The following is a 26,867-nucleotide window of genomic DNA, read 5'->3' on the forward strand; positions in this document are numbered from 1 at the left end:
TAAAATACCTACGTAAACAAACTGAACAATGAAAGAAAAATTAAACATTTCTAAAATGGGATCTATTTTGTGGGAATGCACATCCAACAAAGTAGATGTGTTTCCATTGGGATGACTTTAATAATAAACACGGTTTATACTTAATATAACCATTAACTAACCTGTTTTTAACCACAATAAAACCATCTACTACTAGACAGAAAGAAACAACAAGAATGCAGACAAAACTATGGATTTCACACAAATATCGGTCATTTTAGATTATTTTTACATGTCTCGGCACCCACTTTAGTATGGGCTCCGTTCCTTAGCTGATGGGGAGCTAAATTTAAAAGTAAACACTTTTTCGAGTTTCACCATTGAGCTCAGCGACCCGGAAAACTATGGATTTGACACTAATATCAGTTATTTTCGATTAGTTTTACATGTCTTGGTAACCTCCCCTCCCAGCAGGTGGCCCCGGCCCGCATATAGTGGTAGCTTGATTTGAAAGTCATTGCTAATGGAAGCGTCATCATTGATCTCAGCGACCCCGAAAACTATGGATTTGACACAAATATCAGCCATTTTGGATTATTTTTTACATGTCTCGGCATCCCCGCCCCCGTTGACCCCCAGCTCGCAGCCGAAGGGGTGAATTTGGAAGTTAATGCTATCAGAGTTTTACTATTGATCTCAGCGATCGCAAAAACTCAATTTGACACTAATATCGGTCATTTTCTACTTCTTTTACATATCTAAGTAAACGCCCCCTACCCCCCTGAGAACCCCTGGTTCGAAATTTAAAAAAAAAAAAATCCTTTTTATTGTTCTGGGGACTTTACAAAAATACTCGTGACCCAAATTTGGTAACTCCCGGTCTACTCATCTGGTCCCCAGGCAAAACACACACAGACAGACACACAAACGAACTCTTCATTTTATTTATATTTGACTAAGTTTTACCTTTAGCAATTTACTTTCACTTGTTACGTTTTAAACATATCACTGGCATACAATTAACTCTTTGGGAATTTTACTTTTCCTTGATCTTATCTTATATTTTAAAAGTTTCCCTGGTATATGTTTAATTTCCAATTTATAGAGAGTAATTCATTACCTATAAACGTATTTTCTATGTGCAAAGAACAGCTCGGATTCGGTTAAGGTAGGTTCTTTTGTCTGCCTCCCATCATCTAGACATAACCCCACCAATTTCCTTTCAGAACATTAAATAGGTTGAGGAAAACCTGAGCATAATGATAATGATACCTTTAAACTTTAATAAAGAATGACCCCGTATTCTTAATGTGTACCTTCCTACTGGTGCACATTCTAGAACATTTTCGAACCTACTGGAAAAAAAAATAACATGCTGGCACATTCTACAACAATTTCGAACATTCTGGGACATTTTAAAACATCCTGGGTCATTCTAGAGGGTTCTAGACCATCCTGCAAACCCGAGAACATTCTCGAACCTTTGAGAAACTTCCATAAACTCTGTAACTTTTTCCAAGATTGTTGATAATTCCAAAATTTAACCTTTTTTTTTTTTGCACAGTAACGCCGTTGTTTGGGCGTTTTCTCCATCTAGGATTCCTGCTGGTCCAAACCGAAACCTTCTTCATGGATGGGAGATACAGGACTACAATACCATATAACACCCATGGGGCTCCGGGTCTTGGTTTCGGAGCCTTTGTGGCACGCACGGACAAACCACACTTACTTTTATTATATATGTTGATTACTTATTGTCTTTTCGGATGCAGAATAATACCCGTTCAATGCTACATAGACGTAGTGGTTTGTAATATCGGATCCCCCCAAAACTTGAACCCTCCCAATAAAAAATTCTGGGTGCGCGCCTGGCAAACAAGTACAACTCTCGTCTATTACCTACATACAGTACATTCTTAGCAACGGAAAGTTATGTGTGTATTCCTCTTGTATTCCATCGATATAAATCCATCAACTGTGTCATTATGACTTCTAGTCTCTTGTTTGTTTCCATCAACTAAATCCAGTGACACAATTTGTCAACTAGATTGAGTGATTTTATTCCGTTGAGTGAATCCGTGTTTTGATTCCCCAAGTACATGTGGTTCCTTTCAGAGATTTGATCATTTCGTTCCACTGAAGGATTCATTCTTTTGGAACAAATCGTTTCGGAACTACCCATCACTAATGTGATTCTCAGTTGGAGATCATATGGTTCAAACCCCATATATGGCATCAATGCTGAAGGAGACAAAATCAAGATTAAAGAAGATATAGTAGTTTTTCGAAAAAAGCTTGAAAACCGCTCTGAAGTAACTTCATCAGTTGTTAAAAGAAACACTCTTTTGTGTTTCGTAACAACTTCAGATAATTATTCATCTTATTAAACTTTGCCATCATCAATTCATCTTTCTTCACCTTTAAAAATGAATGCACTAGATTTACTGACCCATTGATACTGACTTAAACAATACATATTTATTTAGATCTATTGGGATCACGCCTTCCTTGTCTTGTGTGTTTCGGTTTAGTTCCTTGAGCACGTGCAAGCTGTCTTCTTCAACAACAACTTGATAAAGTTTTGCCTTGTCATTGGAAGTAGGTCTCACGTGCGATATAACCAAAGTTATTTCCTTGCCTCATTTTGAAAGCTGTACTGTGAGTTTCACTTGGGAGGGAAGCTAGCTGCGTATTAGGTGCAGTTAAAAATAAAAAATAAAGACAAGTTTACTTGCAATTTATTACTTGCAACAGTAGTATTCTTTTTTTTCTCTTTTTAAGTAAATGCTTCCCTGCAGAACAGCGTAACAAATGTTTTGGGCATATCTACTTTAAGTTGTCAAGTTTTCCTTCTACTTTCTTCAATACCAGTATAGACAATTAGTATTCATAGTATGATGTAATATTGGTGTTAAAACCTGTCTCTTTATGACCTTGTTGCTCTTTGGTTGGCAACAAATCATGTACATATAATCATTATACAGGATGGTTCATTTATCAAGAAACAATATTATAAACCAAGGATGTTATAAAATAGAAGGTCTGCCCATACAACAAAATCGTGAAGCCATACGTCACAGCTTCGCCACACCTACTCCGCGCCACTAAGATCGCAATGTTTCGAGCCAACAACCATGGCGGATACGAGAGTAGCCAATCAGACGTGCCGGCTCAGACGATGCTCGGTTGTTTTTTTGGCTTCATTGAATTCATATGATGAAGATACGTATGGGCAGATCCTCTATTTTATAACATCCTTGTTATAAACAATAGGTAAAAGCGCTGAAATTTTATACGAAGCGAATATCAACCTAAGGAAGTCGTTTGGCATACAGAGTCTTCGAGAAAGGAAAGAATAATGGTTTTCGTGGTGCTGCTGTGTAAGTGATGACCCTTGGCTTGTTGGATGATGTACCACCGTTTGTGTGACAACTCAGTTTATTTAGTTGAGAAACTAATTGAGCGCTACTATAATCTACTATGCTGTGACAAGAGCACGCGAAAGTGCGGTTACATGTCAGCATGATGTCTGACTAATGATTTGAGTGATGTCAGATGAGCATGATGTCTGACATGATGTGTTCGCCAAGTGAACTTTGTGGTGGACAAACACCGTGTGCGTGGGTTTTCTCGGGGTTCTCCCGTTTCCTCCCACTTTCTTCATTCCACCATTTTCATTCATTACTCATTATCACCGTCTCCTTTAGCCTAACCGGCATAACCGTGGGACGTAAAACTCAAAATTTCATTTTATTTCATTTCTGACATGATGAGAGTATGATGCCAAATGAGCATGATATCTGACTGATGGCGTGATTGTCATGTATGAGTGATGTCAAATGAGCATGATGCTTGACTGATTTTGTGAGTGATGTCAAATGAACATATCAGACTGATGATGTGAATGTGATGTCTGATGTCAAGTGAACATGATGTTTCACTGATGATATGAATGTGATGTCTGACGGATGATTTGAGTGATGTCAAATGACCATGATGTCCGACTGATAATGTCAGTGTGATATCAAGTGAGCATGATATCTGACTGATGATGTGAATGTGATGTCTGAGTGATGTCAAATGAGCATATTTGACTGATGTGAGTTACGTCAAATGAGCATGATGTCCAACTGTTGGTGTGTGTGTGATGTCAAACTGACGACGTGAGTGTGTGTTCAACTGAGCGTGATGTCGATGAGAGTAATGTCGGAAAGATTGTGAGCGCGAGATTGAGTAAAGTTAAACTGAAGTTTGCACCTATGGTCATTTCTTAATTTTTTCCATGGTTTCCAGTGCTTCAAAAAGGATGAAGTATATGTAAAAGAGTGCATCACAAATAATCTTACGGTATTCGTTAACATATTTTATTCCGCGAGAAGGATTAAGGTTGGAATTGTTTCTTATATTATAAAATCGTAAGTTGATATATTTTTCGTTAACGGTTTTGAATCTAAGACCATAAACTTAAAAATAAAATACGTAAGACAGGAACCAGAATTAAAAAGGCTGTTGCGATTTTTAAAGAAAGAAATAATGCTTCCAGTTTTTAAACTAACATTTGAATTACAAAGAATTAACTTGTTTGGTAGACTGAAAATAATTCTGTGATGTTACAAAGCGTCAATCGACGTAATCGTTAATTCAAAATGTTAGTTTTCTTTGTACAAGTAAATTCAAGTGAAGAACAGTATTTTGATGAATTAAAATTCTTTCACACGGGATTTTGATGTCAGTTTCATGTGAAAATTTTTTTTTCATGCATTGTATTCTTCACATTATGAGAATTGGTGAGAGCTTACCCATGTATATGTCTATACAAACTAACTTGAAATTGTGAGAATATCTGTTGAAGAGTATTAGAATCTGGGATATAGAATAAAGGAATAGTGTGTCATGGTCTTATACGTAATTGCAAGGACTAATTATTAAAGTAACAAGTAGGAGTGTCACGTCTACACCACGGGAAGGAGTTTGGTTTGTTTGGTGTAATATTTTCTCAATTAATATTGAAACTTCTAATACTTCTAAAAATTTGCGACACATACTATGGTAGTGCGCGACACACTAGTTGCGCACCACTGTTATAAAAGAGTAAAAATGGGTAACTCATCACAGCCTAGGCCAGGGTTTTTCAATCTGGGGATCGCGAGAGGGTGTCAGGGGCTAGCAAAAATAAGCCGAAGAGATAAATGTAATCTATTACCAGAAAATATTTTTAACTATTATTTTGAATTTTGTTCTGATAGGCATATTTTTGTTTTTATACACACTGTTAAGAACAAAAATTAGGTGTACTAAACATTTTCAACAGGTGCAGAGTTATTTAAAAATCAATTATTTCAATGAAAGAGGTACGACGTGAAACTAATAAGAACTTAATATTGAAATACAATTAGAATTGAAAGCTAATGAGATACTTGAGCATGGTGTGATTTCACTAGTGCGGGAATCACGGTTCAATGTTCGTGACGGATATTATCAAGCCATTTTCGACTGATGAGCGATCTCTTGTCTTTGTTTTAATGCGTGCCATGGAATAAAAATTACTTTTGCACAGGTACGATGTAGCATTACTTTTAAAGCGGAAGATACCAGACCAAGATATTCTTCTCTCCTTTTCAGCCAGAGCTTGTCCAAATCTGTCACAGAAAACCAGTTGTAAGGACTTGTAGGTTTTAACCTATTCGCATTTAGAGAAGTTACTGTATCCATCATATTCAAGAAATGGATTCTACTATTATAGAAATATATGGATATCGTGAGATCTCCGCTACAGGTAGACAAAATAGAAATCCCCCAAAGCTTATTACAAACCAGTAATTATAAGAAGGTTGCTGGCAAGGGGATGTGATAAAGGGGGAGGCAGTGGTAGGAATTTGGTTGAGAACCACTGGCCTAAGCAATATTACTAAAGGTAGAAACATGAAATTTGAAGAGAATATTTGTTGTCATGAAAGCATAGGATAAGGAAGGCCTTTTGGAAATCCTCCCGAAGGAGGCAAAGGATTTTTTAAAGAATAGTATGTGTCACGAATCCCTAAAGTTAGGAATTTGAAACTCTGCATACAGACTATTCAATAAAAATAGAAATATACGCATTTCAGCACTTTTAAAAACTCAGCTCCTAAGAAGTTAAGATGGAAAATTTGTAAAATACTCAAATTTCCCTTTGTTTAGTTAGAAAGTGCAGAATGTGAGTAGGGATGCGCACGAGTCGAGACATGTCTCGAATCTCGACTCGACTCGAATGTCTCGAAAATCTTTCTATAATTTTTAATAAAATTTTGAAGAATGTACTCATTCAGAAACACTCGGCATGATAATTTCGGAAACTGCAGGACTTGTCAGGTGTTCGAGGAGTGCTGGGGTGAGTGTCTTCAACAAGTGGCGAAACCAAGGGGAAACGACGTCCAAACGTCGAGGTGTTGGACGCCTCCCACCTCATTACATATGTCGGACGTTGTAGGCTGAGCAGACTGGTAAAACAGGACAGGCAGCGAACTGCGTCTGAACTAACATCAGAGTTTAATGCTGGACGAAGTACAAGTGTGTCTGAACTAGTGTTGTAAAATTTCCGGAAATTTTGAACCTGCTGGTAAAAAACCGTATTTTTTTCGCTTTCTTTCCGAAAAAATTGGAAATATTGAAAAATTTAAAATGTTTGTATTAGGTTAATTTTACTAGTAATGATATCCTTTTTTTTTCAAATGCGTGAAAAATATAAGTTCAGAAATTTCAATATTGCGAATATTAAAATATAGCACTCGAAAATAAAACTATTCTAATTATTATCCGTATTAAAATACTAGATTTACGCGTATGTGTTTGTCTCCAGTCCTTTCGACAATGAGATATTGAACCCACAAGTGCTAGAAACGTGTCATTTTCATTCGTAGATTCCAAATTTTGTGTAAACTGTCCAGTTCTAATGAATATTTAAAAAAATGCCATTAGTTCTTTATTAAATTTTTAGGGGTACACTGGAAGTACTGACGTTTTTTAAAAGCTTCATACCCTAGAGTAATATATTCCAACATCACATAGTTGTATATAGGGGTTGTATATCTCTCAGGTGTTTGTTTCATGGTCAAATGATAAGAAAACGAAGGATAACTATTTCTCCAGTCTAAGATGAATCTTCATTGTTTGGAGAGTTTTTTTTTAATGAAATCCGTATATAACTGACATAATTAATTGTGTGTATAATTTATTTACTTATTACATAATCCACGCAAAAAGAAAGAAAATATACTGGTCATGAATTAGAAATTCCAACCACAAGTCGGCTCAAATCTTGCAAACGGTGCGAGATATTGAAAAAAAAATATAGTCGAAAAAATCCTGCTTTATGATACCCCTTCACTTGTATCTGTAAAGGGACATGTACAGATATGAGGAATGACAAGGAGATTCATGCTCATATGTGAATGATGCGCTGTGTAGAGAGCGCAGGTTCAGCTAGTTGAAAATTAATAGTTTGCACTTATTTCTGTTACGTCCTTTATTCGTGGATGTGCATTAATTACAGAAGTTAGTTACATGCATTAATTACAGTTACATACAAGCCTACCAACATGAAGTGTTCTGTTGCAACAAATAGGTCTTTTGAATAGAACAGTTCTCAATATGCTCTTTGGTCTGGTGAAGTTTTGTTCATTTTAATCAAATTACTTCTTAAGAGAAAGAGCAGTAGGCAAATTTCACTAATACTTATGCACTAAAACATATAATTACTATTTTTTTAATATTTTATATATACACTTATATAAACTTTATGTACAAAATCCTGTATGTAAACAAATACATGTTTTCTAATGCGACAGATTATCTATTACAATCAAAGTGAAAGTGACTATGTTTCTAACTGGATAACTCTCGAATCATCAGACTGACCTCGATAAAATTTTCAACATACATGAGGTTCGGGATGTTTTTTATCATTTTACTTTGAAGGTGCAACTTGAGGGAAGGGGAGAGGGGAAAATGACATATTAGTGTCGAATCCACAATTTTCGGGGTCGCTGAAACGAACAATGACACTTCCGATGCTATTTAAATCAAAATTCAGCCCCACTACTTGGAGGAGGGAGGAGATACATAAAAATTATTGAAAATGACCTATATTAGTGTCGAATCGATAGTTTTCGGGGTCGCTAAGATGAACAGTGACACTTCCGCCGTTTAAATCCAAATTCAGCCCCGCAACTTGGCGGAAGGGAGAATATATATATATATATATATATATATATATATATATATATATATAATATGTCCATTTTTTGTCGGTGCGCAACGGTACGGCATACTGGACCTTTTAATGGTAGCGGAATATTTTCTTTTGTCTTAAAAATGGGTTGACAAGAAACAAAGAAAATACCAAATAGTAAATGTATAGGTTTATTGAAAATCAGAGGTTTTTTTGTTTGTTTTCGTTTTCCTTTTTTCTTTCAGGAGAAAGAGCTGCGAATCTTTGTTCCTTCTTGAAGCCAGATAATAATATTCAGGGATCTTTCCCTCGCTGGTACGTCCTATCGCTTCCCTTTGTTCATTCCTTTTTCGCACGGTAATATTAACCATAAAGGCTCTGAACCGACCAGATCTTTTTTTCTGAAAAAGACTGATGTCTCCCAACAAATTTGTCTGTCGCTAATTCAATGGCCATTAGAGATGGAAAGTTGAGGGTTGAATTCCTGAGATAAATAAAGCAATAAGGCAAAAGTGGACGGTGAGCAAAAGTCAGAAACTCTTTCTTTCACAAATGGGCATTTAGTAAATGGAAATGTGCATTCAAGATGCAGCATTTAATTATCTAGACATGCCGGCTAGGAGTCTCTTGTTTTGGCCAAGGTGCAGTCCAAACTACCCTTTCCTCCTACAATTTTACAATTTAGGATTTAGCTTCATACGACATGTGTAGCTTACCGAAGGACCATGCAGATCTTATCGAAGATATTGTGCTATTGTTTCTTTGTATGCTTTGGCAGAAACTTCTTTGGATATCAAAGCCCGCTCACTTTTGTTACTTGCGGACACGTTGAGAAAATCAATTTAGTAAACCAAGCTTTCTGTCTAAAATCTTAGGGTTTTTTTTCGCATTGAGAAGCAACTTTAACTCGTCGCGCTCTCGAGTTTGTGCTCAATTACAGGTGGATAAAGATTGAAGTTCCGACCACAGCGGCTCAAGAGATCTTGTGAATCTGAACATTTTGCAAACGGTTTCGGTTTCGGGGACACTAAAACGTCGTGGGATGAATTTTCAGCAATGAAGTATCTTTAATTTAGTTGGTCGTGTGATTTGTTGCGTGGTGTGGCAGACAAGAAAGCTGTAAATATTTTCGAATTATGAAAATTTTAACTGAATCTTAAACGTACGTGTAAGTGTGTAGTGTGTAGAGAAACGTCGAGTAGTTATCTCCAGATATGACAAAAAATATGGTTGTTTTTTTTTAAAAAATTGCCAAGCACCATGTGAGTACATTTCTTATCCTATGAACCAGGTTTTACAATATTATACTGTCTTTTCGTAATTTACGTTGTTGTCTGGAATAGGCTATAAAACGTAGATATTTGAACAGGGACGAACGCAGGGGATGAATTTGGGGGTCCGGACCCCCCGAAATCCTGATTTTTGTGTAAATTTAGTTTAATTCTAGGAGCAAGTTTACAAATTTTAATATAATTTATCATCAAATTGAACCCACCCCGAATACCTTTGACCCTTCCGAAATAAATAGGGGGCGTGGTGTCTCAGTGGTAGAGCGTTCACCTCCGGTGCTTGGGGTCCCTCGCTCGATCCCAGCTAGCGCACTGTGGACTTTGTGGTGGACAAACACTGCGCTCGTGGGTTTTCTCGGGATTCTCCCGTTTCCTTCCACTTTCCACCATCTCATTCATTTCTTATTATCACCGTCTCCTTTAGCCTAACCAGCATAACCATGGGACGTAAAACTTAAAGATTTTATTTCATTTTTCTTCCGAAAAAATTGCTGCGTACGTGCATATCTTTCAGTTATCTTTTATGAAAATGCCGTTCTACTCAAAATTGTAGGGTTTGAGGTCTGAAGATTGGGAGCTAATTGTGCTATATTATTATTATTATTATTATTATTATTATTATTATTATTATTATTATTATTATTATTATTATTATTATTATTATTATTATTACCCTGAAAGGTATGCAACCAACTTTCCAACTTTTTAACCATTGTGAACGTGAGGTCCAGCGTACCGGCACCTTTATTATTAAAAAATACTAATATATATATATATATATATATATATATATATATATATATATATATATATATAGAGAGAGAGAGAGAGAGAGAGAGAGAGAGAGAAAGAATGAAGATAGATATAGATATATATATGATCGAAAATGGCTGTCGATTCCATACTTTTCGGGGTTCCTGAGATGAACAGAAGATGCCGTTTAAATCCACAAATTGTCCCATTAGTACTCATAAGAGGGGACGGGAACAGGTTAAGGGAAATTGAAAATTACCGACATTAGTGTCGAATTAATAGTTTTGGGGCTCGATAAGTTTATTAGTGACAGTTTTGGTGCCCTTTATGTCCAAAATGAAAGATATTCTCCCCGTGCAAGCTATTCGGCTAGTCTAATAATAACGAACGGAAGTTTCACATATTCAACCCTTTAATACATTTGTCGCTGCTCAAATTTACTCACTTGTGCGGTATATGTGTAAATAAGATCATTTCTCTTTTTAAGTTATTCAAAAAACATACAAATAATAAAGAGGGAAGATTTTACCAGAAATCAGGAAACTAAAAAGTAAAATTAAAACCTGTTGCTTTAAGTATTTTTCCTGTTAGCACAATACGTTGTGTATATGCTGCAAACATGTTACAGCAAGTAAGATTACTAGCATCGACGAAGAAATAGTTTTTAAATTATATTTTCCTGTTTTTGTCAATATTTCCGGACAAATGATTTTTTCTAATGGATTCAAAATTTCCGGAAATTTTACATAGAACAAGGAAGACATCCCTATAAAATACATGTTTGATTTAACATATTAACTAAAATGATTCTGGCCCTGTTATTTTAACACTTCCTGCCATCAAGGGGGAACTTCATAAGATTGCTCAAGATAATTTTAATGCGTCTATACTAATTAAGCTAACTAGGATTATATTGTAGTTTCTTTTGTAGCCATAACTCCGTTCTATCACGGTGCTAACTTTGAAGTGTTTGGATGAGTTGTGCACAAAATTTCCCTATTCTAATACAAGAAACATAAGTACTCAATTATTTTAACTCTAAACTAGTAAATACAAAATAGATCTAATTTTGAAAGCATAATATAATAAAATATTCGAAAATTTCAATTTTACCCAAATTTTCCATTGTTTTTTTCAATTTCGGGAAAACCGTAAAAAACTTTTTTTAACAAAAATTTCCGTTTTTTCCCAGGCCTTCACAACACTACTCTGAACACACAGTGCACCGAACACTCCTAACAATGGGCCTCCGCAGCCGATAATCCATTCATGTGCGAATGTTAACACCACGATATCTGCAACTACGACTGAAATGAATACGTGACCATCGCTACTGGATTTTGGTATAGTGGCAGAGCGTTGCATTCTCTGATGAATCCCGATAACTTCTTCATCATGACGATGGGAAGGTGGAAATCCGTCGTATTCAAAGGAACAACTCCTTGACACCTGTACTGCGGGACGGAGACAAACTGGCTGCGGCTTAATTATTATCTGGGGAACATTCACGTGAGCATCCATATGTCTAGTGGAACTCGAGCAAGACACCATGACGGCCGAGACGTATCGCACACTGCTTGCAGACTACGAACACCTTTTCATAACGACCATGTTTCCCAACGGTAATAACATTTTTCAAGATAATGCACCATGTCACAAGGCCAGGAGTGTAATGGGGTGGTTCGAGGAGCGCAGAGGCGAGTTCCAAGTGATTTTCTGGCCCCCCAACTCGCCGGATCTGAACCCAATCGAACACATCTGGCATGCGATTGAACGTGACGTCAGGGCGTATCGCCCCCTCCCCGAAATTTACGGGAATTATGTGACTTGTGTGTGCATATGTAGTGTAAACTATCTCAAGCGATCTACCAAGGATCATTGCGTGCTTGCCAAGACGTGTCTCCGTTGTTACCCGTGCCAAAGGTCGACATACTGACAATTAGGTAGGTAGTCATAATAGTCTGGCTGATGTGTGCGTATATTTTAACTCGTATATTTTGTCTCGACTCGAATTCAAGTCGAGTCGAGACACAAACATATTTTCGAGTCGAGACAACATTTTCTCGAGACGAGTCGAGACAGACTTAAATCTCGACTCGACTCGTGCGCATCCCTGAATGTGAGGATTTTCTAACGTTGGAGATCTGAAATTCGTTATATACGTCTAATCGAGAACAAGGAAACACATGTTTCAGAGTTTCTGAACATTCTGCACCTAAGGGACAACCAGACAATTTCAATAGTGTTGAAGGGGGCACGGTGGCTCAGTGGTAGAGCGTTCACCTCCAGTGCTTGGGGTCCCTGGTTCGATCCCAGCTCGCGCCGTGTAGAATTTGTGGTGGACAAACACCGTGTTCGTGGGTTTTTTCGGGGTTCTCCCGTTTCCTCACACACTCTTCATTCCACCATTTCATTCATTTCTCATAATCACAGTCTCCTTTAGCCTAACCAGCATAATCGTGGGACGTAAAACTAAAGATTTCATTTCATTTCAATAGTGTTGGAATTTCTCTTTATTCTCAAAGTACTGAATATCGGGATGTCCTTAAGTTGGACATGTGATGATCATTATATAACCATAAAATAATGGAAAGAAAATTCGTTCTCTTGGAAAGTTCCACTCCTAATGTTGAAAAGAGGGTTTATTCCTATGATATCTACATATTCTTTCCTGAGAAAGTGTCCAGTGTGAGGATTCGCTTAAGTTGGAGATGTGCAAGTCGGTATATATCACTTGGCGTAACAGTCCTTTGTAGACCTGAGCCCCTTCAATACCATCTGTTCGCCACCGTCTGAACTAAGTTCAGCCCAACGACTACCACGTGGTCAGCGCGCTACGTCGCCCTGTCTCGAACAGGCGTACCAGAAGCTTTCTAGACCTTGTGGCCGCCTCGTCTTTTATTCACGTGACTCCCCAGTTAGACGTACGACACTGGTTGGACGCCGAACATTTGGAAGCAATGGTCTGGAATCGAACCCGGGATCAGGGGACGTGAGGCTGCGTCTCCCTGTTTCTAACAGGAGTACCAGAAGCTTTCTAGACCTTGTGGCCACCACGTCTTTTATTCACGTGACTCCTCAGTTAGGCTCATGACACTGGTTGGACGCCGAACATTAGGAAGCAATGGTCTGGAATCGAACTCGGAATCAGGTGGACGTGAGGCTGCGTCTCGCTCTTTCTAACAGGAGTACCAGAAGCTTTCTAGACCTTGTGGCCGCCTCGTCTTTTATTCACGTGACTCCCCAGTTAGACGTACGACACTGGTTGGACGCCGAACATTAGGAAGCAATGGTCTGGGATAGAACTCGGAATCATGTGGATGTGAGGCTGCGTCTCCCTGTCTGTAACAGGCGTACCAGAAGCTTTCTATATTTTGTGGCTGCCACGCCTTTATTCACGTGACTCCTCAGTTAGACGTACGACACTGGTTGGACGCCGAACATTAGGAAGCAATGGTCTGGGATAGAACTCGGAATCATGTGGATGTGAGGCTGCGTCTCCCTGTCTGTAACAGGCGTACCAGAAGCTTTCTATATTTTGTGGCTGCCACGCCTTTATTCACGTGACTCCTCAGTTAGACGTACGACACTGGTTGGACGCCGAACATTAGGAAGCAATGGTCTGGGATAGAACTCGGAATCATGTGGATGTGAGGCTGCGTCTCCCTGTCTGTAACAGGCGTACCAGAAGCTTTCTATATTTTGTGGCTGCCACGCCTTTATTCACGTGACTCCTCAGTTAGACGTACGACACTGGTTGGACGCCGAACATTAGGAAGCAATGGTCTGGGATAGAACTCGGAATCATGTGGATGTGAGGCTGCGTCTCCCTGTCTGTAACAGGCGTACCAGAAGCTTTCTATATTTTGTGGCTGCCACGCCTTTATTCACGTGACTCCTCAGTTAGACGTACGACACTGGTTGGACGCCGAACATTAGGAAGCAATGGTCTGGGATAGAACTCGGAATCATGTGGATGTGAGGCTGCGTCTCCCTGTCTGTAACAGGCGTACCAGAAGCTTTCTATATTTTGTGGCTGCCACGCCTTTATTCACGTGACTCCTCAGTTAGACGTACGACACTGGTTGGACGCCGAACATTAGGAAGCAATGGTCTGGGATAGAACTCGGAATCATGTGGATGTGAGGCTGCGTCTCCCTGTCTGTAACAGGCGTACCAGAAGCTTTCTATATTTTGTGGCTGCCACGCCTTTATTCACGTGACTCCTCAGTTAGACGTACGACACTGGTTGGACGCCGAACATTAGGAAGCAATGGTCTGGGATAGAACTCGGAATCATGTGGATGTGAGGCTGCGTCTCCCTGTCTGTAACAGGCGTACCAGAAGCTTTCTATATTTTGTGGCTGCCACGCCTTTATTCACGTGACTCCTCAGTTAGACGTACGACACTGGTTGGACGCCGAACATTAGGAAGCAATGGTCTGGGATAGAACTCGGAATCATGTGGATGTGAGGCTGCGTCTCCCTGTCTGTAACAGGCGTACCAGAAGCTTTCTATATTTTGTGGCTGCCACGCCTTTATTCACGTGACTCCTCAGTTAGACGTACGACACTGGTTGGACGCCGAACATTAGGAAGCAATGGTCTGGGATAGAACTCGGAATCATGTGGATGTGAGGCTGCGTCTCCCTGTCTGTAACAGGCGTACCAGAAGCTTTCTATATTTTGTGGCTGCCACGCCTTTATTCACGTGACTCCTCAGTTAGACGTACGACACTGGTTGGACGCCGAACATTAGGAAGCAATGGTCTGGGATAGAACTCGGAATCATGTGGATGTGAGGCTGCGTCTCCCTGTCTGTAACAGGCGTACCAGAAGCTTTCTATATTTTGTGGCTGCCACGCCTTTATTCACGTGACTCCTCAGTTAGACGTACGACACTGGTTGGACGCCGAACATTAGGAAGCAATGGTCTGGGATAGAACTCGGAATCATGTGGATGTGAGGCTGCGTCTCCCTGTCTGTAACAGGCGTACCAGAAGCTTTCTATATTTTGTGGCTGCCACGCCTTTATTCACGTGACTCCTCAGTTAGACGTACGACACTGGTTGGACGCCGAACATTAGGAAGCAATGGTCTGGGATAGAACTCGGAATCATGTGGATGTGAGGCTGCGTCTCCCTGTCTGTAACAGGCGTACCAGAAGCTTTCTATATTTTGTGGCTGCCACGCCTTTATTCACGTGACTCCTCAGTTAGACGTACGACACTGGTTGGACGCCGAACATTAGGAAGCAATGGTCTGGGATAGAACTCGGAATCATGTGGATGTGAGGCTGCGTCTCCCTGTCTGTAACAGGCGTACCAGAAGCTTTCTATATTTTGTGGCTGCCACGCCTTTATTCACGTGACTCCTCAGTTAGACGTACGACACTGGTTGGACGCCGAACATTAGGAAGCAATGGTCTGGGATAGAACTCGGAATCATGTGGATGTGAGGCTGCGTCTCCCTGTCTGTAACAGGCGTACCAGAAGCTTTCTATATTTTGTGGCTGCCACGCCTTTATTCACGTGACTCCTCAGTTAGACGTACGACACTGGTTGGACGCCGAACATTAGGAAGCAATGGTCTGGGATAGAACTCGGAATCATGTGGATGTGAGGCTGCGTCTCCCTGTCTGTAACAGGCGTACCAGAAGCTTTCTATATTTTGTGGCTGCCACGCCTTTATTCACGTGACTCCTCAGTTAGACGTACGACACTGGTTGGACGCCGAACATTAGGAAGCAATGGTCTGGGATAGAACTCGGAATCATGTGGATGTGAGGCTGCGTCTCCCTGTCTGTAACAGGCGTACCAGAAGCTTTCTATATTTTGTGGCTGCCACGCCTTTATTCACGTGACTCCTCAGTTAGACGTACGACACTGGTTGGACGCCGAACATTAGGAAGCAATGGTCTGGGATAGAACTCGGAATCATGTGGATGTGAGGCTGCGTCTCCCTGTCTGTAACAGGCGTACCAGAAGCTTTCTATATTTTGTGGCTGCCACGCCTTTATTCACGTGACTCCTCAGTTAGACGTACGACACTGGTTGGACGCCGAACATTAGGAAGCAATGGTCTGGGATAGAACTCGGAATCATGTGGATGTGAGGCTGCGTCTCCCTGTCTGTAACAGGCGTACCAGAAGCTTTCTATATTTTGTGGCTGCCACGCCTTTATTCACGTGACTCCTCAGTTAGACGTACGACACTGGTTGGACGCCGAACATTAGGAAGCAATGGTCTGGGATAGAACTCGGAATCATGTGGATGTGAGGCTGCGTCTCCCTGTCTGTAACAGGCGTACCAGAAGCTTTCTATATTTTGTGGCTGCCACGCCTTTATTCACGTGACTCCTCAGTTAGACGTACGACACTGGTTGGACGCCGAACATTAGGAAGCAATGGTCTGGGATAGAACTCGGAATCATGTGGATGTGAGGCTGCGTCTCCCTGTCTGTAACAGGCGTACCAGAAGCTTTCTATATTTTGTGGCTGCCACGCCTTTATTCACGTGACTCCTCAGTTAGACGTACGACACTGGTTGGACGCCGAACATTAGGAAGCAATGGTCTGGGATAGAACTCGGAATCATGTGGATGTGAGGCTGCGTCTCCCTGTCTGTAACAGGCGTACCAGAAGCTTTCTATATTTTGTGGCTGCCACGCCTTTATTCACGTGACTCCTCAGTTAGACGTACGACACTGGTTGGACGCCGAACATTAGGAAGCAATGGTCTGGGATAGAACTCGGAATCATGTGGATGTGAGGCTGCGTCTCCCTGTCTGTAACAGGCGTACCAGAAGCTTTCTATATTTTGTGGCTGCCACGCCTTTATTCACGTGACTCCTCAGTTAGACGTACGACACTGGTTGGACGCCGAACATTAGGAAGCAATGGTCTGGGATAGAACTCGGAATCATGTGGATGTGAGGCTGCGTCTCCCTGTCTGTAACAGGCGTACCAGAAGCTTTCTATATTTTGTGGCTGCCACGCCTTTATTCACGTGACTCCTCAGTTAGACGTACGACACTGGTTGGACGCCGAACATTAGGAAGCAATGGTCTGGGATAGAACTCGGAATCATGTGGATGTGAGGCTGCGTCTCCCTGTCTGTAACAGGCGTACCAGAAGCTTTCTATATTTTGTGGCTGCCACGCCTTTATTCACGTGACTCCTCAGTTAGACGTACGACACTGGTTGGACGCCGAACATTAGGAAGCAATGGTCTGGGATAGAACTCGGAATCATGTGGATGTGAGGCTGCGTCTCCCTGTCTGTAACAGGCGTACCAGAAGCTTTCTATATTTTGTGGCTGCCACGCCTTTATTCACGTGACTCCTCAGTTAGACGTACGACACTGGTTGGACGCCGAACATTAGGAAGCAATGGTCTGGGATAGAACTCGGAATCATGTGGATGTGAGGCTGCGTCTCCCTGTCTGTAACAGGCGTACCAGAAGCTTTCTATATTTTGTGGCTGCCACGCCTTTATTCACGTGACTCCTCAGTTAGACGTACGACACTGGTTGGACGCCGAACATTAGGAAGCAATGGTCTGGGATAGAACTCGGAATCATGTGGATGTGAGGCTGCGTCTCCCTGTCTGTAACAGGCGTACCAGAAGCTTTCTATATTTTGTGGCTGCCACGCCTTTATTCACGTGACTCCTCAGTTAGACGTACGACACTGGTTGGACGCCGAACATTAGGAAGCAATGGTCTGGGATAGAACTCGGAATCATGTGGATGTGAGGCTGCGTCTCCCTGTCTGTAACAGGCGTACCAGAAGCTTTCTATATTTTGTGGCTGCCACGCCTTTATTCACGTGACTCCTCAGTTAGACGTACGACACTGGTTGGACGCCGAACATTAGGAAGCAATGGTCTGGGATAGAACTCGGAATCATGTGGATGTGAGGCTGCGTCTCCCTGTCTGTAACAGGCGTACCAGAAGCTTTCTATATTTTGTGGCTGCCACGCCTTTATTCACGTGACTCCTCAGTTAGACGTACGACACTGGTTGGACGCCGAACATTAGGAAGCAATGGTCTGGGATAGAACTCGGAATCATGTGGATGTGAGGCTGCGTCTCCCTGTCTGTAACAGGCGTACCAGAAGCTTTCTATATTTTGTGGCTGCCACGCCTTTATTCACGTGACTCCTCAGTTAGACGTACGACACTGGTTGGACGCCGAACATTAGGAAGCAATGGTCTGGGATAGAACTCGGAATCATGTGGATGTGAGGCTGCGTCTCCCTGTCTGTAACAGGCGTACCAGAAGCTTTCTATATTTTGTGGCTGCCACGCCTTTATTCACGTGACTCCTCAGTTAGACGTACGACACTGGTTGGACGCCGAACATTAGGAAGCAATGGTCTGGGATAGAACTCGGAATCATGTGGATGTGAGGCTGCGTCTCCCTGTCTGTAACAGGCGTACCAGAAGCTTTCTATATTTTGTGGCTGCCACGCCTTTATTCACGTGACTCCTCAGTTAGACGTACGACACTGGTTGGACGCCGAACATTAGGAAGCAATGGTCTGGGATAGAACTCGGAATCATGTGGATGTGAGGCTGCGTCTCCCTGTCTGTAACAGGCGTACCAGAAGCTTTCTATATTTTGTGGCTGCCACGCCTTTATTCACGTGACTCCTCAGTTAGGCTTACGACACTGGTTGGACGCCGAACATTAGGAAGCAATGGTCTGGTATCGAACCCGGGATCATGCGGACGTGGGGCTGCCTCTCCCTCTCTCTAACAGGCATTTCGATATAATTGCCTTTAAGGTTTATGAGTTTCCACACATACTGTAAATCTGTACACAGTGAGTGAACTAGTGCAAATAAAATAAGAGCCTAGTATTATGGGCGGAGTTAGGAATTGTCTCCTGGGGGGCAGGCCTTTTGTCTGCTGAGAAGGCACTGTAAAGACAAATGAGAATTGAAGGATCTTGTAGATGGCATTTTTATTTGTGGTCAGAAAGGTGGGGGCCAATGCGCCCCACAGCTCCGAGGATGCCTAGTATACATTAGGACACTATTTATACCAAAAATGTGATCTCGAAATGTTATATATATCGGTGCCCATATTCCTCGTCTGTACCAATAGTTCTAGTTTTGACATGTCACTTTTTGATCATCACGGTATCATACTACCTAATAAGAGAGAGCTGAACATTGCTCTGAAAGCTAACTACGATTCGCAACTTCATTAGCTATTTAACAAAGTAGCACACTGTTAACGTAGTCAATGCCGAAAATAAAACTACTCACATGCGGAACTATGGACTTCTGATTATTGAATTTAATGATAACACAAATTCCGAACTGAAGCTGTAGTGATTCGTTTGTCATTGTCAAGTTATTTACTTCCAGTGAGAGGCGCAATTTTTTTTTCCACTACAGCTTTCTTCAGCAAAATATTACGAAAACATACTATATTAAGATTATATACATATCCGTAGAAGCCTTTACAAGAATTGTGGCGCATTAACTCAACGCAAAACTTGCAAAAATGAATTAGATCTGATAACAAATTGTATATCATAAAACTGGTATGCCTATTACCGCAATCTAAAACGCGGTTTTTGGATGGCGCTGACGCAAACTGTTACTGAATGGGGAGCCAAATTGGTTATGAATCCGTGCATAAGTGTTTGGACAATTAGTTGAGTTCTTCAGTGACAACCTTAGAGTGCATGTCATATTCCCTGGTGCTGTGAGGAGGAAGGGGGTCCAGTGGGATTTTCTTCACACATATATACTGCACTTACATCTCTCTTCTTTGTACATTTATAAGTTCATACATACATTTCTCCTTTACGCTTTGTTCCTTTTTCATTATACGTTTCTCACTTTCCCACATCTTTTTAGCCCTGCTCAACTGGACACTTAGCCCTCTTTCACTGTCTATACATCTCTCCTGATTTTGACTTTTACTTTTTAAGATTGTGACCTTTAGTTGCATTTTATGTCCATCATGACGACCAGACCTAGCAACTCCTTACTCGTGGACCCAGGTCCGTAGCCAACCCGAAAAATTATAGGGGGCGGCTGAAGTTAGGAGGGGTCGATCCAACCATATGATATAGTTCATCACCATAATATAGTTCATTTGCAAGCCTACCGTGAAAATTTTGGGGGGGGGCAGCAAAAATTTAGGAGGTTACCGGCCCCCAGAGAAACGGGCCTGCGTGGACCATTTAGTTTTTATTTGAAAAATGTTCATTGTGAGGTACACACAAAATAATTTTACAATTGTAGCCTATATGAATAATTGCCGAGGCACCTCTTTCTATAACCGTTAGCGGTTTTAGAGACGAGAGAGAATTAACATTCAACATCCTAATCATTGTATGTCACTATATTGATTAAAGGTATTAAAAAATGAAGGAAATTTGTTATCGCACAATTTATTGCCTATTTTATATAAGTGCTTACAACTTTCAGAATAATACCGCACGAAATGTTGGTATTTCGAAATTATATAGATTAAGTGTTATATCGAATTCTCATATAAGAAAGAAATGCGAAATAATATTTGCAACTTGAGTTTGATATCAATTTTTTTTCTTGTTGCTTCAGAAAATCTTAATTTGGATAAAAATCACAGCTCTTTTAGGTGGCATTTTTTCCCAACATTAAATATATAAGGACGATTTCGGAATGGGGTGTTTGTGTCAACGTACACATATACTGACGCTGGTTATTATTTGGGAGGGTGACCGAACGGTCAGCCCTTGGAGGACCCAAGGGTCTTCCTTTTGCATTTTTTAATCCTTTTTTAATGTTTTAATATGTAATATGGGAGGTAAGGGTGCTTTCCATGGGTTCTGTAGCCTCATTCCATGTTAGTGTCCCACCAGTTCTTTCTAATAAATTCACTTTCATCAATCGTCCGACTCCTTCAGCATACAAAGCAATACGATGGGACATAAAACTAGAAATTCATCTACTAAGTTATGGAGTAAGGGCGGCTGTCGCGGGAATGACATCAAGTTTAGCAGTTATTGAACGAAAGATTGGCTAAATATCGATTATTTCTTTTTTTAGTCCCGAGCTGATCATTTACTTATTTACTCTCGTGCAAATGAATCCACATTCAGCTGCGAATTTGGTCGGGAGACTAATACTCCCGGAAGTTTTCCTCGCGCGCTACCCTAGCCATCTGTTTTACGCTCTGCCCTAGCCATCTGTTTTACGCTCTACCCTAGCCATCTGTTTTACGCTCTACCCTAGCCAACTGTTCCTACTCCTATTAGTACTATTACTACTAACTAAAACTCACTCACTCTATGGCCTATGGAACCCGGAGGTTCAATGCCGCGTTCACAAAAGCTCTCCACTGACTTCTATCCAATTTTCTTTTGCTGAGGTCGTGCCAAATTATCAGTCCTTGTCAGAGGCTTTTGTGAATATTTCTGCTTTTTTTTTTTTTACAGGATGAGGTTCTTAGCCCTACCCCAACCCCAAGCTGGAGGACACTCCTAGTCGGCTGTCCGCGACTGCTTACTCAGTATATTCGATGCTAACCTCTATATCTAGAGGCCATCTTCTCGATCCACAACCTGAGGACGCGCCATGCCGTGGTGACAGGAACCCAGGTGCCAGTACTACTACTACTAATCTGCACAAAAGTAAATCACTTTTTTGAATATCATTTTCATTTTATTTTAATGAAAAAAGTGTTTTGAAGATTTTAAAATAAAAATCCTTGGACCGTATTTGAACCCACGCCAAAAGCAATTTCTGTTACTAGCCCAAATATTTTCCTTTCTGTGAACAGCTAGTGTATTCTTTTCCTTGTTACTTATAACATAATAAAATAATTACTGCAAAAACTGATTCTCGAATTTTATTGAACTCCCAATATGCTGTGCGAACTTATTGTAGAAAGTCTTTATTATCACACAAATTGTCCCTCTTTTCCCCTGCAGAAACAAAATTATCGTAGACGCTGAAGTGTTCCATTACTTTTACTTATGCTTTTAAACACTGATTTAGGAGACAGCGTAGTCAAGTGGTGAGAGGACACATATCCGCCTGATCCCGGGTTCGATTCCTGACCAGATGTTCGGCGTCCAATCAGTGTCGTGGGCTTAACTGAGGAGTCACGTGAATAAAAGACGTGGCGGCCACAAGGTCTAAAAACCTGGTACGCCTGTTAGGGAGAGAGAGCCTCACGTCCGCCTGATCCTGGGTTCGATTCCAGACCATTCCTTCCAAATGTTCGGCGTCCAACCAGTGTCGTGAGCCTAACTGAGGATTCACGTGAATAAAAACGTGGCGGCCACAAGGTCTAGAAAGGTTCTGGTACGCCTGTTGGAGAGAGGGAGAGGCAGCCTCACGTCCACCTGATCCCGGGTTCGATATCAGACTATTGCTTCAGAATGTTCGGCGTCCAACCAGTGTCGTGATCCTAACTAAGGAGTCACGTGAATAAGAGACGTGGAGGCCACAAGGTCTAGAAAGGTTCTGGTACACCTGTTAGAGAGAGGGAGACGCAGCCTCACGTCCGCCTGATCCCGGGTTCGATTATAGACCAGATGTTCGGCGTCCAACCAGTGTCGTGCGGCTAACTCAGGAGTCACGTGAATGAAATACGTGGCGGCCACAAGGTCTAGAAAGGTTCTGGTACGCCTGTTAGAGAGAGGGAGACGCAGCCTCAGGTCCGCCTGATCCCGGGTTCGTTTATAGACCAGATGTTCGGCGTCCAACCAGTGTCGTGCGCCTAACTGAGGAGTCACGTGAATTAAAGACCTGGCGGCCACAAGGTGGCAACACTTAGTTTTAAGTGGGCTTTAAACTAATATAATGCTTTCGATGTTATACCGAGAATCAAACCTGGGACCTCGTACATCAAAACACGCTTCAACCCGTCGTTGACCGCACTCCCCGATTTATGGAATAAACGAATCTCTGATTTGAGAAACGTCATAAGTCAGCCATATACCGAAAATGAGTTTATATGCAGCTTTGATTCCTGTAGGGTAGCTACATCCTTGGGTTGTGATATGTCAGAAGTCACGCTAGTAGTTCGTGCAATATTGAGCTGCAACAAGTGTCCCTGAGTTGAGAAACGTCACTAATCATGGAGTTACGGCATTATTGACATTATGACGTTTCTCAATAAGCGATTCAAATCTAAAACACATTTCGAAGTTGTTACCATTGCTAGCTTTCTGCCTTTCTATTAGGATTACTCGAAATTAAAATTAAAGATAAAATTCTTTATCGGTCAGTTCTTGGCAGTTAATTGTTGTAGCTGTATTGTTCACTGAGCGCTGCGCTCACCCGCGACCAACATTGTATAGAGATTTTATATAGTGCTCTGATACCGTACATAATAGCTGAAAATGAGTTTCAATGTGTGTCTGTTGTACGTGAATTCCAAATACACGTACAGTACATGGAACCTCCATCTGAAATTGACTGATATCATTGATAGTGTGAGCGCTGGGCTCAGCTGCGGCCAGCCGTGCTGTAGCATTTTCATCATTCTGTATAGATATTTCTTGAAATTGTTTTGAAAATAGAATAAATGGCGTATGTGTATAAATAGATAAAAAAATAAAGTATAAAAATGTAAACAAATAATAAGAAAGTGGCAGCGTACAAAAAGAAAACATTAAAAAATGCTCATTATTTACAAGAAAATATAGCGTTGAGCTCACCAGCAACCAACCGTATGACAAAATGGAACGCGACCAACGACGGGTTAATCACTAGACCGGCGACGTGGAATAATTATCAGTTTAGAGAAATAATAATCAGTTTGTAAACAATATGTAATAATAATAATGTAATATTTAGCAAACTCGTTCAGTATGCCACAGAGAAAACAGATACCTATGTATTTATTGGGCACATTACTGTGACTACAATGTTAGTATCTCACGGTTACTAGAGGTAAATAACGAAGTTGATTACTTCACAAAAAAATACATGGCAATCCTGAATATAAAGTGCAATTAGAATATCAAACTTCACGAAATTCGAAAGAAAAAAAGATCGTTTGAATTACGCTCAGGGTTCTTTCTGATACAGTTATATCAATTTACGTATTCATCAAAATGGTGGACCTGAACATTGGTTTTAGTTTTTAATTTCAGAATTGCAAAACGTATGAGAGTTACTGAAATAATGTTTATTTCGTTTCCTTGTTCTATGAACATACAAACTGTTCATTGCTACTATGAAATGTTGCACTCAGTTCGATGTATTTTGGATATAAAATATAATCATTTAAATACATGAAAGCAAGATTTTAAACAACTCTCATTAAATTATAAACTATTAACGTCCAGTGTTGCCAACTTTAGAAAATGGAACCCTCTTGGAGTACGTACTCTTAAGACTGACATCATCGCTCGTCAAAAAATGTGAACAATCTGTAATTGGTTACTTCACATAAAATTGAGAAATTCGGACTTCGAATTTAATAACTTTAGTACTTTTGAAGCATTTATTCAACCTACCTATTCCAATTTTGGTTGAGTCGGCACATGTGATTTTTGTAGTCTATCATCAATAATGCATCGTATTTTGAAACCCAAGATCAAATATAATTATGGCATGCACAAAATATATTTTAAAAGTAAGTCTTACCAAATTTGCGGGACTGGTAATGTCTCATAATGCCCACATACGTTTACTGCATCTGGATGCATTATTTAATTGCAAGATGTAGCTGAGGATGAACCAGTTCTATCTGCGCTCTTGAAAATCTACTTTCGTTGACCTTTAGCAGTTTTGATAAGTACAAAAGATTTTCCTGCTTTCAACTTTTCAGCAAATTGCGCGCACAACCGGTAGATATCAAAGCGAATTAGGCCTATAAGCTTTTATTTAACCATGTAGATCGACAAATTATTCCTTTCCAAGGTGACCAGACGTCCCGTTTTAGCCGGGACAGTCCCTTATTTTCAACCGTTGTCCCGTTTTTTTTCTGATTCTCAAACGGGACGCCAGGGGGCGCGGTGGCTCAGTGGTAGAGCGTTCACCTCTGGTGCTTGGGGTCCCGGGTTCGATCCTAGCCCCCGCCAAGTGAACTTTGTGGTGGACAAACACCGTGCTCGTGGGTTTTCTCGGGGTTCTCCCGTTTCCTCCCACTTTCTTCATTCCACCATTTCACTCATCTCTCATAATCACCGTCTCCTTTAGCCTAACCGGCATAACCGTGGGACGTAAAACTCAAAGATTTCATTTCATTTCATTTCAAACGGGACGCCTAAATGTCCCGTTTTCAAGCAAACATGACCCAGGAGTCCCGTAATTATTATTCAAAATATAAATGGTCAATGCTAATTCTACACTCTTCCGTACCAACACTCATTGGGAAGGTTCAGCCGTTCCTAGAACTTCTGAATATTCAAATGAGAATTGAGTGTTCTGTGGTTAAAGTGGGAATTGAGTGGGAATTCTGAGTTTTGAAGTAGTTAAAAGTATTTTTGGGTAGTACTTCAGTTAGAAACGCTGTGTTATCATTCTTACTTGTGTATTTTGTAAATTGAAAACGCTGCTGAGACTCGAAATGCAATGTGGGAGAACCTCCCCCCCCCCCTCGTCGCCGATTCGTATGCTTCCCGTTTTTTAAAATAAAAGTTCTGGTCACCTTGTTCCTTTCGACACTCCAAAATAATCTGAATAGAACAGAGAATAGGACTAGTAAAAGGGTAAATTACCGGACATTTAACGTTCAGTTTTGCACACTGTAGCATCAAATTTCAAAGTATTTTAGAACTTGTAAAAAAATGTACTTGCTAGCTCTGATAAATGTTTCAAAGGTTGGAAGCTTTGGTATTCAGTACAGAAGAAAGTATTATAATCCAAAATTTAACAGTTGATATTAACGTCACTGTTTCATAAACAAAAGATTGTTTTATTTTCATTAAACTAGGGACAATAAAATAACTCCAGAAGGAATCTAATTAACAAGCAAGACCATTAAAAAATCAAGATGGCGTTCCTTTTGTTTCAGTAGTTTCTTTCTGTCTGTCTGTATTTCATGCTGTGTTTAGTGATAATTTTGAAACGGTTATAAAGTTCTTCAGAATACGATTTATCTCTATTTATTTCTTTATACTTGACAAGTCTTTTGCAGTTTAACAGGTGTAGATTACGTAACCTATTAACCAGTTCAGAACTTTTTTCTTTCTTTTTTTTCGTTCAGTATCTTTTTCTTTATCTGTTGCTTGTTGGAAGGGAGTCAAATGTTTGAATGAGTTGCTATTTCGCACGAAGTGTAAAAAACAAATAAAAAATATTTTATTGCTAGAACGTGTTGCAAGCAGGGAAAAAAAGTTGTTCAAAATATTGCAGTATATATATTTTTTGTGACCTGTTTCAGTTGACATTTATTGATGCGATTTCTACATATTTTCTTCCTTGTCATTTAAGTCCATTGACAGCTTGCTTCCTGGGGCTGTGTTATAATAAATACCAGTTTGTGTTATCGCGTATTGAACGCAGGGGCGGATTTGAGAGTTGGATAGTGAGGTCAGTTGAAGTCTGTACTTATTGTTTTACAACAAGAAATCGATTTATAATGAAGAATCTAGTTAGTACTATTTCTTTAATCTTTTTTATTCGATCTTTATAAACGTTTACCGGTTTTTTTCCACAACGAATTGAAATTTGT

At 40.4% G+C, this 26,867-nt stretch overlaps 1 protein-coding gene across 4 annotated transcripts in view; it reads left to right on the plus strand.

The window, feature by feature from the left end:
- The window catches only part of LOC145674409 (solute carrier family 15 member 1), a 301,314-nt gene that overhangs the window by 140,447 nt on the left and 134,000 nt on the right, over positions 1-26,867 (plus strand). The window lies entirely within an intron of this gene.

The sequence above is a fragment of the Thermobia domestica genome, chromosome 17 (assembly GCF_964235325.1).
Source record: "Thermobia domestica chromosome 17, izTheDome1.hap1.1, whole genome shotgun sequence".
NCBI classification, from domain to species: Eukaryota; Metazoa; Arthropoda; class Insecta; order Zygentoma; family Lepismatidae; genus Thermobia; species Thermobia domestica.